A 16,397-nucleotide genomic window follows, 5' to 3' on the forward strand; every position below is an offset into this window, starting at 1 on the left:
TCAGTGGTAGATTATATTCTGTGGATACTGTGTTTCCTTATTTAACCAGCAGTTACCATATCATACCTACTGACATTCTCCAAACACTGATGTCAAGTATATGGTAATTATGAAACAGAGTTTTAATTTCACTGGGAATGAACTATAAAAGCAGTAGTTTCATAAAAGAACAAATCACACGATACAGCAAAACTAATTGATTAAGAAGGACAGACATCTTTAAACACATTGTGAACCTATGGAGGATGGATTTGGGCTTGAATGTCAAGTCATTAGTGATCAATCAATGCATGAAAAGATAAACACATATCAACTCTGTACAAAATACCTGGTGAAGCCTTAGTCAGCAATGCCCAGGAGGCAGTCATAGCCTGTATCCTATGTGCCCTTCTTCCAAGTTCTGACACTACTGATAAAACAGAATGTAAGACTGTCCTCTACTTGGCAATACTTGATCAATATCCATGCCATTCATTACATAAGGTAGGGGATTCTGATGATAACCCAGACTCCGGTGAAGAAGTCTAACAGCAATTTAAAGTGTGGAATGATCATCTACTTGTATCCTCATCAGCTGTGGAAACTATGGTGTCCTTGAACTCTGGCAAAATGTAATGGGTTTTATTGCTTTATACTCTGAGATGACCCTTAGAATACTAGAAAATAGTAGAACTTGAGTACAATGCAAATCTGCAATCGAATGAGTACCACACTTTTTTACAGGGGATGTAGCTCAGTGGTAGAGCGCATGCTTCGCATGTATGAGGCCCCGGATTCAATCCCCGGCATCTCCATGTTTTGCAAAATGTAGATTCTTTCTTAACTCTATGTAACCTCTCCAGATCAACAAATGCATTAAAATACTCTAGAGAAATTGGAAAAGTTTCAATCAAACTATGAAAAATTATTGACCAGTCTATAAAATGTGATGTTGCTCAGTGGTAGATTATATTCCCCAGAATCTGTGTTTCCGCATTGAAATAAAAGTTATCATATGATACCTACAGTATCCTTGAAATCTATACAGCAAGGTATAATTGTTATCTTTGCTCCGTGCTCTGAGTTTAACCTTAGAACAGTGGAAGTAGTAGAACTTGAGTACTATGCAGAACAGCAATCGCTCGGTACCAAAACACACTAACTCAAAGGGGATGTAGCTCAGTGGTAGAGCGCATGCTTTGCATGTATGAGGCCCCCGGTTCAATCCCCGGCATCTCCATGTTTTGCAAAATACAGATTCGTACTTATCTGTATGTAACCTCTTCAGAAGAGCCCAAGACCAACAAATGCATGAATGCACTCTACAGTAATGGGCAAGAATTAACACCAATTATGAAAAATAATTGATCATTCTATTAAATGTGATGTAGCTCAGTGGTAGATGATATTCTGTGGATACTGTGTTTCCTTATTTAACCAGCAGTTGCCATATCATACCTACTGACATTCTCCAAACACTGATGTCAAGTATATGGTAATTATGAAACAGAGTTTTAATTTCAGTGGGAAATGAACTATAAAAGCAGTAGTTTCATAAAAGAACAAATCACACGATACAGCAAAACTAATTGATTAAGAAGGACAGACATCTTTAAACACATTGTGAACCTATGGAGGATGGATTTGGGCTTGAATGTCAAGTAATTAGTGATCAATCAATGCATGAAAAGATAAACATATATCAACTCTGTACAAAATACCTGGTGAAGCCTTAGTCAGCAATGCCCAGGAGGCAGTCATAGCCTGTATCCTATGTGCCCTTCTTCCAAGTTCTGACACTGCTGATAAAACAGAATGTAAGACTGTCCTCTACTTGGCAATACTTGATCAATATCCATGCCATTCATTACATAAGGTAGGGGATTCTGATGATAACCCAGACTCTGGTGAAGAAGTCTAACAGCAATTTAAAGTGTGGAATGATCATCTACTTGTATCCTCATCAGCTGTGGAAACTATGGTGTCCTTGAACTCTGGCAAAGTGTAATGGTTTTTATTGCTTTATATTGTGAGATGACCCTTAGAACACTAGAAAATAGTAGAACTTGAGTACAATGCAAAGCTGCAATCGAATGAGTACCACACTTTTTCACAGGGGATGTAGCTCAGTGGTAGAGCGCATGCTTCGCATGTACGAGGCCCTGGGTTCACTCCCCGGCATCTCCATGTTTTGCAAAATGTAGATTCTTTCTTAACTCTATGTAACCTCTCCAGATCAACAAATGCATTAAAATACTCTAGAGAAATTGGAAAAGTTTCAATCAAACTATGAAAATTTATTGACCAGTCTATAAAATGTGATGTTGCTCAGTGGTAGATTATATTCCCCAGAATCTGTGTTTCCGCATTGAAATAAAAGTTATCCTATGATACCTACAGTATCCTTGAAATCTATACAGCAAGGTATAATTGTTATCTTTGCTCCGTGCTCTGAGTTTAACCTTAGAACATTGGAAGTAGTAGAACTTGAGTACTATGCAGAACGGCAATCGCTCGGTATCAAAACACACCAACTCAAAGGGGATGTAGCTCAGTGGTAGAGCGCATGCTTTGCATGTATGAGGCCCCGGGTTCAATCCCTGGCATCTCCATGTTTTGCAAAATATAGATTCTTACTTATCTGTATGTAACCTCTTCAGAAGAGCCCAAGACCAACAAATGCATGAATGCACTCTACAGTAATGGGCAAGAATTAACACCAATTATGAAAAATAATTGATCATTCTATTAAATGTGATGTAGCTCAGTGGTAGATTATATTCTGTGGATACTGTGTTTCCTTATTTAACCAGCAGTTACCATATCATACCTACTGACATTCTCCAAACACTGATGTCAAGTATATGGTAATTATGAAACAGAGTTTTAATTTCACTGGGAATGAACTATAAAAGCAGTAGTTTCATAAAAGAACAAATCACACGATACAGCAAAACTAATTGATTAAGAAGGACAGACATCTTTAAACACATTGTGAACCTATGGAGGATGGATTTGGGCTTGAATGTCAAGTCATTAGTGATCAATCAATGCATGAAAAGATAAACACATATCAACTCTGTACAAAATACCTGGTGAAGCCTTAGTCAGCAATGCCCAGGAGGCAGTCATAGCCTGTATCCTATGTGCCCTTCTTCCAAGTTCTGACACTACTGATAAAACAGAATGTAAGACTGTCCTCTACTTGGCAATACTTGATCAATATCCATGCCATTCATTACATAAGGTAGGGGATTCTGATGATAACCCAGACTCCGGTGAAGAAGTCTAACAGCAATTTAAAGTGTGGAATGATCATCTACTTGTATCCTCATCAGCTGTGGAAACTTTGGGTTCCTTGAACTCTGGCAAAATGTAATGGGTTTTATTGCTTTATACTCTGAGATGACCCTTAGAACACTAGAAAATAGTAGAACTTGAGTACAATGCAAATCTGCAATCGAATGAGTACCACACTTTTTCACAGGGGATGTAGCTCAGTGGTAGAGCGCATGCTTCGCATGTATGAGGCCCCAGGTTCAATCCCCGGCATCTCCATGTTTTGCAAAATGTAGATTCTTTCTTAACTCTATGTAACCTCTCCAGATCAACAAATGCATTAAAATACTCTAGAGAAATTGGAAAAGTTTCAATCAAACTATGAAAAATTATTGACCAGTCTATAAAATGTGATGTTGCTCAGTGGTAGATTATATTCCCCAGAATCTGTGTTTCCGCATTGAAATAAAAGTTATCATATGATACCTACAGTATCCTTGAAATCTATACAGCAAGGTATAATTGTTATCTTTGCTCCGTGCTCTGAGTTTAACCTTAGAACAGTGGAAGTAGTAGAACTTGAGTACTATGCAGAACAGCAATCGCTCGGTACCAAAACACACTAACTCAAAGGGGATGTAGCTCAGTGGTAGAGCGCATGCTTTGCATGTATGAGATCCCCGGCATCTCCATGTTTTGCAAAATACAGATTCTTACTTATCTGTATGTAACCTCTTCAGAAGAGCCCAAGACCAACAAATGCATGAATGCACTCTACAGTAATGGGCAAGAATTAACACCAATTATGAAAAATAATTGATCATTCTATTAAATGTGATGTAGCTCAGTGGTAGATGATATTCTGTGGATACTGTGTTTCCTTATTTAACCAGCAGTTGCCATATCATACCTACTGACATTCTCCAAACACTGATGTCAAGTATATGGTAATTATGAAACAGAGTTTTAATTTCAGTGGGAAATGAACTATAAAAGCAGTAGTTTCATAAAAGAACAAATCACACGATACAGCAAAACTAATTGATTAAGAAGGACAGACATCTTTAAACACATTGTGAACCTATGGAGGATGGATTTGGGCTTGAATGTCAAGTAATTAGTGATCAATCAATGCATGAAAAGATAAACATATATCAACTCTGTACAAAATACCTGGTGAAGCCTTAGTCAGCAATGCCCAGGAGGCAGTCATAGCCTGTATCCTATGTGCCCTTCTTCCAAGTTCTGACACTGCTGATAAAACAGAATGTAAGACTGTCCTCTACTTGGCAATACTTGATCAATATCCATGCCATTCATTACATAAGGTAGGGGATTCTGATGATAACCCAGACTCTGGTGAAGAGGTCTAACAGCAATTTAAAGTGTGGAATGATCATCTACTTGTATCCTCATCAGCTGTGGAAACTATGGTGTCCTTGAACTCTGGCAAAGTGTAATGGTTTTTATTGCTTTATATTGTGAGATGACCCTTAGAACACTAGAAAATAGTAGAACTTGAGTACAATGCAAAGCTGCAATCGAATGAGTACCACACTTTTTCACAGGGGATGTAGCTCAGTGGTAGAGCGCATGCTTCGCATGTACGAGGCCCTGGGTTCACTCCCCGGCATCTACATGTTTTGCAAAATGTAGATTCTTTCTTAACTCTATGTAACCTCTCCAGATCAACAAATGCATTAAAATACTCTAGAGAAATTGGAAAAGTTTCAATCAAACTATGAAAATTTATTGACCAGTCTATAAAATGTGATGTTGCTCAGTGGTAGATTATATTCCCCAGAATCTGTGTTTCCGCATTGAAATAAAAGTTATCATATGATACCTACAGTATCCTTGAAATCTATACAGCAAGGTATAATTGTTATCTTTGCTCCGTGCTCTGAGTTTAACCTTAGAACATTGGAAGTAGTAGAACTTGAGTACTATGCAGAACGGCAATCGCTCGGTATCAAAACACACCAACTCAAAGGGGATGTAGCTCAGTGGTAGAGCGCATGCTTTGCATGTATGAGGCCCCGGGTTCAATCCCTGGCATCTCCATGTTTTGCAAAATATAGATTCTTACTTATCTGTATGTAACCTCTTCAGAAGAGCCCAAGACCAACAAATGCATGAATGCACTCTACAGTAATGGGCAAGAATTAACACCAATTATGAAAAATAATTGATCATTCTATTAAATGTGATGTAGCTCAGTGGTAGATTATATTCTGTGGATACTGTGTTTCCTTATTTAACCAGCAGTTACCATATCATACCTACTGACATTCTCCAAACACTGATGTCAAGTATATGGTAATTATGAAACAGAGTTTTAATTTCACTGGGAATGAACTATAAAAGCAGTAGTTTCATAAAAGAACAAATCACACGATACAGCAAAACTAATTGATTAAGAAGGACAGACATCTTTAAACACATTGTGAACCTATGGAGGATGGATTTGGGCTTGAATGTCAAGTCATTAGTGATCAATCAATGCATGAAAAGATAAACACATATCAACTCTGTACAAAATACCTGGTGAAGCCTTAGTCAGCAATGCCCAGGAGGCAGTCATAGCCTGTATCCTATGTGCCCTTCTTCCAAGTTCTGACACTACTGATAAAACAGAATGTAAGACTGTCCTCTACTTGGCAATACTTGATCAATATCCATGCCATTCATTACATAAGGTAGGGGATTCTGATGATAACCCAGACTCCGGTGAAGAAGTCTAACAGCAATTTAAAGTGTGGAATGATCATCTACTTGTATCCTCATCAGCTGTGGAAACTATGGTGTCCTTGAACTCTGGCAAAATGTAATGGGTTTTATTGCTTTATACTCTGAGATGACCCTTAGAATACTAGAAAATAGTAGAACTTGAGTACAATGCAAATCTGCAATCGAATGAGTACCACACTTTTTCACAGGGGATGTAGCTCAGTGGTAGAGCGCATGCTTCGCATGTATGAGGCCCCGGATTCAATCCCCGGCATCTCCATGTTTTGCAAAATGTAGATTCTTTCTTAACTCTATGTAACCTCTCCAGATCAACAAATGCATTAAAATACTCTAGAGAAATTGGAAAAGTTTCAATCAAACTATGAAAAATTATTGACCAGTCTATAAAATGTGATGTTGCTCAGTGGTAGATTATATTCCCCAGAATCTGTGTTTCCGCATTGAAATAAAAGTTATCATATGATACCTACAGTATCCTTGAAATCTATACAGCAAGGTATAATTGTTATCTTTGCTCTGTGCTCTGAGTTTAACCTTAGAACAGTGGAAGTAGTAGAACTTGAGTACTATGCAGAACAGCAATCGCTCGGTATCAAAACACACCAACTCAAAGGGGATGTAGCTCAGTGGTAGAGCGCATGCTTTGCATGTATGAGTCCCTGGGTTCAATCCCCGGTATCTCCATGTTTTGCAAAATATAGATTCTTACTTATCTGTATGTAACCTCTTCAGAAGAGCCCAAGACCAACAAATGCATGAATGCACTCTACAGTAATGGGCAAGAATTAACACTAATTATGAAAAATAATTGATCATTCTATTAAATGTGATGTAGCTCAGTGGTAGATTATATTCTGTGGATACTGTGTTTCCTTATTTAACCAGCAGTTACCATATCATACCTACTGACATTCTCCAAACACTGATGTCAAGTATATGGTAATTATGAAACAGAGTTTTAATTTCACTGGGAAATGAACTATAAAAGCAGTAGTTTCATAAAAGAACAAATCACACGATACAGCAAAACTAATTGATTAAGAAGGACAGACATCTTTAAACACATTGTGAACCTATGGAGGATGGATTTGGGCTTGAATGTCAAGTTATTAGTGATCAATCAATGCATGAAAAGATAAACACATATCAACTCTGTACAAAATACCTGGTGAAGCCTTAGTCAGCAATGCCCAGGAGGCAGTCATAGCCTGCATCCTATGTGCCCTTCTTCCAAGTTCTGACACTGCTGATAAAACAGAATGTAAGACTGTCCTCTACTTGGCAATACTTGATCAATATCCATGCCATTCATTACATAAGGTAGGGGATTCTGATGATAACCCAGACTCCGGTGAAGAAGTCTAACAGCAATTTAAAGTGTGGAATGATCATCTACTTGTATCCTCATCAGCTGTGGAAACTATGGTGTCCTTGAACTCTGGCAAAGTGTAATGGTTTTTATTGCTTTATACTCTGAGATGACCCTTAGAACACTAGAAAATAGTAGAACTTGAGTACAATGCAAAGCTGCAATCGAATGAGTACCACACTTTTTCACAAGGGATGTAGCGCAGTGGTAGAGCGCATGCTTCACATGTATGAGGCCCCGGGTTCAATCCCCGGCATCTCCATGTTTTGCAAAATGTAGATTCTTTCTAAACTCTTTGTAACCTCTCCAGATCAACAAATGCATTAAAATACTCTAGAGCAGAGGTTCTCAAACTCGGTCCTCAGGACCCCACACAGTGCATGTTTTGCAGGCAACCCAGCAGGTGCACAGGTGTATTAATTACTCACTGACACATTTTAAAAGGCCCACAGGTGGAGCTAATTATTTCACTTGTGATTCTGTGAGGAGACCTGCAAAACATGCACTGTGTGGGGTCCTGAGGACCGAGTTTGAGAACCTGTGCTCTAGAGAAATTGGAAAAGTTTCAATCAAACTATGAAAAATTATTGACCAGTCTATAAAATGTGATGTTGCTCAGTGGTAGATTATATTCCCCAGAATCTGTGTTTCCGCATTGAAATAAAAGTTATCATATGATACCTACAGTATCCTTGAAATTTATACAGCAAGGTATAATTGTTATCTTTGCTCCGTGCTCTGAGTTTAACTTTAGAATAGTGGAAGTAGTAGAACTTGAGTACTATGCAGAACAGCAATCACTCGGTATCAAAACACACCACCTCAAAGGGGATGTAGCTCAGTGGTAGAGCGCATGCTTTGCATGTATGAGGCCCCGGGTTTAATCCCCGGCATCTCCATGTTTTGCAAAATATAGATTCTTACTTATCTGTATGTAACCTCTTCAGAAGAGCCCAAGACCAACAAATGCATGAATGCACTCTACAGTAATGGGCAAGAATTAACACCAATTATGAAAAATAATTGATCATTCTATTAAATGTGATGTAGCTCAGTGGTAGATGATATTCTGTGGATACTGTGTTTCCTTATTTAACCAGCAGTTGCCATATCATACCTACTGACATTCTCCAAACACTGATGTCAAGTATATGGTAATTATGAAACAGAGTTTTAATTTCACTGGGAATGAACTATAAAAGCAGTAGTTTCATAAAAGAACAAATCACACGATACAGCAAAACTAATTGATTAAGAAGGACAGACATCTTTAAACACATTGTGAACCTATGGAGGATGGATTTGGGCTTGAATGTCAAGTCATTAGTGATCAATCAATGCATGAAAAGATAAACACATATCAACTCTGTACAAAATACCTGGTGAAGCCTTAGTCAGCAATGCCCAGGAGGCAGTCATAGCCTGTATCCTATGTGCCCTTCTTCCAAGTTCTGACACTACTGATAAAACAGAATGTAAGACTGTCCTCTACTTGGCAATACTTGATCAATATCCATGCCATTCATTACATAAGGTAGGGGATTCTGATGATAACCCAGACTCCGGTGAAGAAGTCTAACAGCAATTTAAAGTGTGGAATGATCATCTACTTGTATCCTCATCAGCTGTGGAAACTATGGTGTCCTTGAACTCTGGCAAAATGTAATGGGTTTTATTGCTTTATACTCTGAGATGACCCTTAGAATACTAGAAAATAGTAGAACTTGAGTACAATGCAAATCTGCAATCGAATGAGTACCACACTTTTTCACAGGGGATGTAGCTCAGTGGTAGAGCGCATGCTTCGCATGTATGAGGCCCCGGATTCAATCCCCGGCATCTCCATGTTTTGCAAAATGTAGATTCTTTCTTAACTCTATGTAACCTCTCCAGATCAACAAATGCATTAAAATACTCTAGAGAAATTGGAAAAGTTTCAATCAAACTATGAAAAATTATTGACCAGTCTATAAAATGTGATGTTGCTCAGTGGTAGATTATATTCCCCAGAATCTGTGTTTCCGCATTGAAATAAAAGTTATCATATGATACCTACAGTATCCTTGAAATCTATACAGCAAGGTATAATTGTTATCTTTGCTCTGTGCTCTGAGTTTAACCTTAGAACAGTGGAAGTAGTAGAACTTGAGTACTATGCAGAACAGCAATCGCTCGGTATCAAAACACACCAACTCAAAGGGGATGTAGCTCAGTGGTAGAGTGCATGCTTTGCATGTATGAGTCCCTGGGTTCAATCCCCGGTATCTCCATGTTTTGCAAAATATAGATTCTTACTTATCTGTATGTAACCTCTTCAGAAGAGCCCAAGACCAACAAATGCATGAATGCACTCTACAGTAATGGGCAAGAATTAACACCAATTATGAAAAATAATTGATCATTCTATTAAATGTGATGTAGCTCAGTGGTAGATTATATTCTGTGGATACTGTGTTTCCTTATTTAACCAGCAGTTACCATATCATACCTACTGACATTCTCCAAACACTGATGTCAAGTATATGGTAATTATGAAACAGAGTTTTAATTTCACTGGGAAATGAACTATAAAAGCAGTAGTTTCATAAAAGAACAAATCACACGATACAGCAAAACTAATTGATTAAGAAGGACAGACATCTTTAAACACATTGTGAACCTATGGAGGATGGATTTGGGCTTGAATGTCAAGTTATTAGTGATCAATCAATGCATGAAAAGATAAACACATATCAACTCTGTACAAAATACCTGGTGAAGCCTTAGTCAGCAATGCCCAGGAGGCAGTCATAGCCTGCATCCTATGTGCCCTTCTTCCAAGTTCTGACACTGCTGATAAAACAGAATGTAAGACTGTCCTCTACTTGGCAATACTTGATCAATATCCATGCCATTCATTACATAAGGTAGGGGATTCTGATGATAACCCAGACTCTGGTGAAGAAGTCTAACAGCAATTTAAAGTGTGGAATGATCATCTACTTGTATCCTCATCAGCTGTGGAAACTATGGTGTCCTTGAACTCTGGCAAAGTGTAATGGTTTTTATTGCTTTATATTGTGAGATGACCCTTAGAACACTAGAAAATAGTAGAACTTGAGTACAATGCAAAGCTGCAATCGAATGAGTACCACACTTTTTCACAGGGGATGTAGCTCAGTGGTAGAGCGCATGCTTCGCATGTACGAGGCCCTGGGTTCACTCCCCGGCATCTCCATGTTTTGCAAAATGTAGATTCTTTCTTAACTCTATGTAACCTCTCCAGATCAACAAATGCATTAAAATACTCTAGAGAAATTGGAAAAGTTTCAATCAAACTATGAAAATTTATTGACCAGTCTATAAAATGTGATGTTGCTCAGTGGTAGATTATATTCCCCAGAATCTGTGTTTCCGCATTGAAATAAAAGTTATCCTATGATACCTACAGTATCCTTGAAATCTATACAGCAAGGTATAATTGTTATCTTTGCTCCGTGCTCTGAGTTTAACCTTAGAACATTGGAAGTAGTAGAACTTGAGTACTATGCAGAACGGCAATCGCTCGGTATCAAAACACACCAACTCAAAGGGGATGTAGCTCAGTGGTAGAGCGCATGCTTTGCATGTATGAGGCCCCGGGTTCAATCCCTGGCATCTCCATGTTTTGCAAAATATAGATTCTTACTTATCTGTATGTAACCTCTTCAGAAGAGCCCAAGACCAACAAATGCATGAATGCACTCTACAGTAATGGGCAAGAATTAACACCAATTATGAAAAATAATTGATCATTCTATTAAATGTGATGTAGCTCAGTGGTAGATTATATTCTGTGGATACTGTGTTTCCTTATTTAACCAGCAGTTACCATATCATACCTACTGACATTCTCCAAACACTGATGTCAAGTATATGGTAATTATGAAACAGAGTTTTAATTTCACTGGGAATGAACTATAAAAGCAGTAGTTTCATAAAAGAACAAATCACACGATACAGCAAAACTAATTGATTAAGAAGGACAGACATCTTTAAACACATTGTGAACCTATGGAGGATGGATTTGGGCTTGAATGTCAAGTCATTAGTGATCAATCAATGCATGAAAAGATAAACACATATCAACTCTGTACAAAATACCTGGTGAAGCCTTAGTCAGCAATGCCCAGGAGGCAGTCATAGCCTGTATCCTATGTGCCCTTCTTCCAAGTTCTGACACTACTGATAAAACAGAATGTAAGACTGTCCTCTACTTGGCAATACTTGATCAATATCCATGCCATTCATTACATAAGGTAGGGGATTCTGATGATAACCCAGACTCCGGTGAAGAAGTCTAACAGCAATTTAAAGTGTGGAATGATCATCTACTTGTATCCTCATCAGCTGTGGAAACTTTGGGTTCCTTGAACTCTGGCAAAATGTAATGGGTTTTATTGCTTTATACTCTGAGATGACCCTTAGAACACTAGAAAATAGTAGAACTTGAGTACAATGCAAATCTGCAATCGAATGAGTACTACACTTTTTCACAGGGGATGTAGCTCAGTGGTAGAGCGCATGCTTCGCATGTATGAGGCCCCAGGTTCAATCCCCGGCATCTCCATGTTTTGCAAAATGTAGATTCTTTCTTAACTCTATGTAACCTCTCCAGATCAACAAATGCATTAAAATACTCTAGAGAAATTGGAAAAGTTTCAATCAAACTATGAAAAATTATTGACCAGTCTATAAAATGTGATGTTGCTCAGTGGTAGATTATATTCCCCAGAATCTGTGTTTCCGCATTGAAATAAAAGTTATCATATGATACCTACAGTATCCTTGAAATCTATACAGCAAGGTATAATTGTTATCTTTGCTCCGTGCTCTGAGTTTAACCTTAGAACAGTGGAAGTAGTAGAACTTGAGTACTATGCAGAACAGCAATCGCTCGGTACCAAAACACACTAACTCAAAGGGGATGTAGCTCAGTGGTAGAGCGCATGCTTTGCATGTATGAGATCCCCGGCATCTCCATGTTTTGCAAAATACAGATTCTTACTTATCTGTATGTAACCTCTTCAGAAGAGCCCAAGACCAACAAATGCATGAATGCACTCTACAGTAATGGGCAAGAATTAACACCAATTATGAAAAATAATTGATCATTCTATTAAATGTGATGTAGCTCAGTGGTAGATGATATTCTGTGGATACTGTGTTTCCTTATTTAACCAGCAGTTGCCATATCATACCTACTGACATTCTCCAAACACTGATGTCAAGTATATGGTAATTATGAAACAGAGTTTTAATTTCAGTGGGAAATGAACTATAAAAGCAGTAGTTTCATAAAAGAACAAATCACACGATACAGCAAAACTAATTGATTAAGAAGGACAGACATCTTTAAACACATTGTGAACCTATGGAGGATGGATTTGGGCTTGAATGTCAAGTAATTAGTGATCAATCAATGCATGAAAAGATAAACATATATCAACTCTGTACAAAATACCTGGTGAAGCCTTAGTCAGCAATGCCCAGGAGGCAGTCATAGCCTGTATCCTATGTGCCCTTCTTCCAAGTTCTGACACTGCTGATAAAACAGAATGTAAGACTGTCCTCTACTTGGCAATACTTGATCAATATCCATGCCATTCATTACATAAGGTAGGGGATTCTGATGATAACCCAGACTCTGGTGAAGAGGTCTAACAGCAATTTAAAGTGTGGAATGATCATCTACTTGTATCCTCATCAGCTGTGGAAACTATGGTGTCCTTGAACTCTGGCAAAGTGTAATGGTTTTTATTGCTTTATATTGTGAGATGACCCTTAGAATACTAGAAAATAGTAGAACTTGAGTACAATGCAAAGCTGCAATCGAATGAGTACCACACTTTTTCACAGGGGATGTAGCTCAGTGGTAGAGCGCATGCTTCGCATGTACGAGGCCCTGGGTTCACTCCCCGGCATCTCCATGTTTTGCAAAATGTAGATTCTTTCTTAACTCTATGTAACCTCTCCAGATCAACAAATGCATTAAAATACTCTAGAGAAATTGGAAAAGTTTCAATCAAACTATGAAAATTTATTGACCAGTCTATAAAATGTGATGTTGCTCAGTGGTAGATTATATTCCCCAGAATCTGTGTTTCCGCATTGAAATAAAAGTTATCATATGATACCTACAGTATCCTTGAAATCTATACAGCAAGGTATAATTGTTATCTTTGCTCCGTGCTCTGAGTTTAACCTTAGAACATTGGAAGTAGTAGAACTTGAGTACTATGCAGAACGGCAATCGCTCGGTATCAAAACACACCCCCTCAAAGGGGATGTAGCTCAGTGGTAGAGCGCATGCTTTGCATGTATGAGGCCCCGGGTTCAATCCCTGGCATCTCCATGTTTTGCAAAATATAGATTCTTACTTATCTGTATGTAACCTCTTCAGAAGAGCCCAAGACCAACAAATGCATGAATGCACTCTACAGTAATGGGCAAGAATTAACACCAATTATGAAAAATAATTGATCATTCTATTAAATGTGATGTAGCTCAGTGGTAGATTATATTCTGTGGATACTGTGTTTCCTTATTTAACCAGCAGTTACCATATCATACCTACTTACATTCTCCAAACACTGATGTCAAGTATATGGTAATTATGAAACAGAGTTTTAATTTCACTGGGAATGAACTATAAAAGCAGTAGTTTCATAAAAGAACAAATCACACGATACAGCAAAACTAATTGATTAAGAAGGACAGACATCTTTAAACACATTGTGAACCTATGGAGGATGGATTTGGGCTTGAATGTCAAGTCATTAGTGATCAATCAATGCATGAAAAGATAAACACATATCAACTCTGTACAAAATACCTGGTGAAGCCTTAGTCAGCAATGCCCAGGAGGCAGTCATAGCCTGTATCCTATGTGCCCTTCTTCCAAGTTCTGACACTACTGATAAAACAGAATGTAAGACTGTCCTCTACTTGGCAATACTTGATCAATATCCATGCCATTCATTACATAAGGTAGGGGATTCTGATGATAACCCAGACTCCGGTGAAGAAGTCTAACAGCAATTTAAAGTGTGGAATGATCATCTACTTGTATCCTCATCAGCTGTGGAAACTATGGTGTCCTTGAACTCTGGCAAAATGTAATGGGTTTTATTGCTTTATACTCTGAGATGACCCTTAGAATACTAGAAAATAGTAGAACTTGAGTACAATGCAAATCTGCAATCGAATGAGTACCACACTTTTTCACAGGGGATGTAGCTCAGTGGTAGAGCGCATGCTTCGCATGTATGAGGCCCCGGATTCAATCCCCGGCATCTCCATGTTTTGCAAAATGTAGATTCTTTCTTAACTCTATGTAACCTCTCCAGATCAACAAATGCATTAAAATACTCTAGAGAAATTGGAAAAGTTTCAATCAAACTATGAAAAATTATTGACCAGTCTATAAAATGTGATGTTGCTCAGTGGTAGATTATATTCCCCAGAATCTGTGTTTCCGCATTGAAATAAAAGTTATCATATGATACCTACAGTATCCTTGAAATCTATACAGCAAGGTATAATTGTTATCTTTGCTCTGTGCTCTGAGTTTAACCTTAGAACAGTGGAAGTAGTAGAACTTGAGTACTATGCAGAACAGCAATCGCTCGGTATCAAAACACACCAACTCAAAGGGGATGTAGCTCAGTGGTAGAGCGCATGCTTTGCATGTATGAGTCCCTGGGTTCAATCCCCGGTATCTCCATGTTTTGCAAAATATAGATTCTTACTTATCTGTATGTAACCTCTTCAGAAGAGCCCAAGACCAACAAATGCATGAATGCACTCTACAGTAATGGGCAAGAATTAACACCAATTATGAAAAATAATTGATCATTCTATTAAATGTGATGTAGCTCAGTGGTAGATTATATTCTGTGGATACTGTGTTTCCTTATTTAACCAGCAGTTACCATATCATACCTACTGACATTCTCCAAACACTGATGTCAAGTATATGGTAATTATGAAACAGAGTTTTAATTTCACTGGGAAATGAACTATAAAAGCAGTAGTTTCATAAAAGAACAAATCACACGATACAGCAAAACTAATTGATTAAGAAGGACAGACATCTTTAAACACATTGTGAACCTATGGAGGATGGATTTGGGCTTGAATGTCAAGTTATTAGTGATCAATCAATGCATGAAAAGATAAACACATATCAACTCTGTACAAAATACCTGGTGAAGCCTTAGTCAGCAATGCCCAGGAGGCAGTCATAGCCTGCATCCTATGTGCCCTTCTTCCAAGTTCTGACACTGCTGATAAAACAGAATGTAAGACTGTCCTCTACTTGGCAATACTTGATCAATATCCATGCCATTCATTACATAAGGTAGGGGATTCTGATGATAACCCAGACTCCGGTGAAGAAGTCTAACAGCAATTTAAAGTGTGGAATGATCATCTACTTGTATCCTCATCAGCTGTGGAAACTATGGTGTCCTTGAACTCTGGCAAAGTGTAATGGTTTTTATTGCTTTATACTCTGAGATGACCCTTAGAACACTAGAAAATAGTAGAACTTGAGTACAATGCAAAGCTGCAATCGAATGAGTACCACACTTTTTCACAAGGGATGTAGCTCAGTGGTAGAGCGCATGCTTCGCATGTATGAGGCCCCGGGTTCAATCCCCGACATCTCCATGTTTTGCAAAATGTAGATTCTTTCTAAACTCTATGTAACCTCTCCAGATCAACAAATGCATTAAAATACTCTAGAGAAATTGGAAAAGTTTCAATCAAACTATGAAAAATTATTGACCAGTCTATAAAATGTGATGTTGCTCAGTGGTAGATTATATTCCCCAGAATCTGTGTTTCCGCATTGAAATAAAAGTTATCATATGATACCTACAGTATCCTTGAAATTTATACAGCAAGGTATAATTGTTATCTTTGCTCCGTGCTCTGAGTTTAACTTTAGAATAGTGGAAGTAGTAGAACTTGAGTACTATGCAGAACAGCAATCACT

General features: G+C 38.0%; 20 non-coding genes across 20 annotated transcripts; all 20 read left to right on the forward strand.

Annotated features, from left to right (window-relative positions):
- The first annotated feature begins 722 nt into the window (after window positions 1–722).
- On the forward strand, window positions 723–794 carry TRNAA-CGC (transfer RNA alanine (anticodon CGC)). The gene has a single exon. It is a non-coding gene; the product is annotated as a tRNA-Ala (tRNA).
- Window positions 795–1,147: 353 nt separating this feature from the next.
- On the forward strand, window positions 1,148–1,219 carry TRNAA-UGC (transfer RNA alanine (anticodon UGC)). The gene has a single exon. It is a non-coding gene; the product is annotated as a tRNA-Ala (tRNA).
- An 875-nt stretch (window positions 1,220–2,094) lies between these two features.
- On the forward strand, window positions 2,095–2,166 carry TRNAA-CGC (transfer RNA alanine (anticodon CGC)). The gene has a single exon. It is a non-coding gene; the product is annotated as a tRNA-Ala (tRNA).
- Window positions 2,167–2,519: 353 nt separating this feature from the next.
- TRNAA-UGC (transfer RNA alanine (anticodon UGC)) lies at window positions 2,520–2,591 on the forward strand. Its single transcript has one exon. It is a non-coding gene; the product is annotated as a tRNA-Ala (tRNA).
- An 874-nt stretch (window positions 2,592–3,465) lies between these two features.
- On the forward strand, window positions 3,466–3,537 carry TRNAA-CGC (transfer RNA alanine (anticodon CGC)). The gene has a single exon. It is a non-coding gene; the product is annotated as a tRNA-Ala (tRNA).
- A 1,713-nt stretch (window positions 3,538–5,250) lies between these two features.
- On the forward strand, window positions 5,251–5,322 carry TRNAA-UGC (transfer RNA alanine (anticodon UGC)). The gene has a single exon. It is a non-coding gene; the product is annotated as a tRNA-Ala (tRNA).
- An 874-nt stretch (window positions 5,323–6,196) lies between these two features.
- TRNAA-CGC (transfer RNA alanine (anticodon CGC)) lies at window positions 6,197–6,268 on the forward strand. Its single transcript has one exon. It is a non-coding gene; the product is annotated as a tRNA-Ala (tRNA).
- Window positions 6,269–6,621: 353 nt separating this feature from the next.
- On the forward strand, window positions 6,622–6,693 carry TRNAA-UGC (transfer RNA alanine (anticodon UGC)). The gene has a single exon. It is a non-coding gene; the product is annotated as a tRNA-Ala (tRNA).
- An 875-nt stretch (window positions 6,694–7,568) lies between these two features.
- Window positions 7,569–7,640, forward strand: TRNAV-CAC (transfer RNA valine (anticodon CAC)). The gene has a single exon. It is a non-coding gene; the product is annotated as a tRNA-Val (tRNA).
- Window positions 7,641–8,205: 565 nt separating this feature from the next.
- TRNAA-UGC (transfer RNA alanine (anticodon UGC)) lies at window positions 8,206–8,277 on the forward strand. Its single transcript has one exon. It is a non-coding gene; the product is annotated as a tRNA-Ala (tRNA).
- An 874-nt stretch (window positions 8,278–9,151) lies between these two features.
- On the forward strand, window positions 9,152–9,223 carry TRNAA-CGC (transfer RNA alanine (anticodon CGC)). The gene has a single exon. It is a non-coding gene; the product is annotated as a tRNA-Ala (tRNA).
- Window positions 9,224–9,576: 353 nt separating this feature from the next.
- On the forward strand, window positions 9,577–9,648 carry TRNAA-UGC (transfer RNA alanine (anticodon UGC)). Its single transcript has one exon. It is a non-coding gene; the product is annotated as a tRNA-Ala (tRNA).
- An 875-nt stretch (window positions 9,649–10,523) lies between these two features.
- Window positions 10,524–10,595, forward strand: TRNAA-CGC (transfer RNA alanine (anticodon CGC)). The gene has a single exon. It is a non-coding gene; the product is annotated as a tRNA-Ala (tRNA).
- Window positions 10,596–10,948: 353 nt separating this feature from the next.
- On the forward strand, window positions 10,949–11,020 carry TRNAA-UGC (transfer RNA alanine (anticodon UGC)). The gene has a single exon. It is a non-coding gene; the product is annotated as a tRNA-Ala (tRNA).
- An 874-nt stretch (window positions 11,021–11,894) lies between these two features.
- On the forward strand, window positions 11,895–11,966 carry TRNAA-CGC (transfer RNA alanine (anticodon CGC)). Its single transcript has one exon. It is a non-coding gene; the product is annotated as a tRNA-Ala (tRNA).
- A 1,288-nt stretch (window positions 11,967–13,254) lies between these two features.
- Window positions 13,255–13,326, forward strand: TRNAA-CGC (transfer RNA alanine (anticodon CGC)). The gene has a single exon. It is a non-coding gene; the product is annotated as a tRNA-Ala (tRNA).
- Window positions 13,327–13,679: 353 nt separating this feature from the next.
- TRNAA-UGC (transfer RNA alanine (anticodon UGC)) lies at window positions 13,680–13,751 on the forward strand. Its single transcript has one exon. It is a non-coding gene; the product is annotated as a tRNA-Ala (tRNA).
- Window positions 13,752–14,625: 874 nt separating this feature from the next.
- Window positions 14,626–14,697, forward strand: TRNAA-CGC (transfer RNA alanine (anticodon CGC)). Its single transcript has one exon. It is a non-coding gene; the product is annotated as a tRNA-Ala (tRNA).
- Window positions 14,698–15,050: 353 nt separating this feature from the next.
- TRNAA-UGC (transfer RNA alanine (anticodon UGC)) lies at window positions 15,051–15,122 on the forward strand. Its single transcript has one exon. It is a non-coding gene; the product is annotated as a tRNA-Ala (tRNA).
- An 875-nt stretch (window positions 15,123–15,997) lies between these two features.
- TRNAA-CGC (transfer RNA alanine (anticodon CGC)) lies at window positions 15,998–16,069 on the forward strand. The gene has a single exon. It is a non-coding gene; the product is annotated as a tRNA-Ala (tRNA).
- The last annotated feature ends 328 nt before the right edge of the window (window positions 16,070–16,397 follow it).

Source organism: Pseudophryne corroboree, chromosome 4, assembly GCF_028390025.1.
Source record: "Pseudophryne corroboree isolate aPseCor3 chromosome 4, aPseCor3.hap2, whole genome shotgun sequence".
NCBI classification, from domain to species: Eukaryota; Metazoa; Chordata; class Amphibia; order Anura; family Myobatrachidae; genus Pseudophryne; species Pseudophryne corroboree.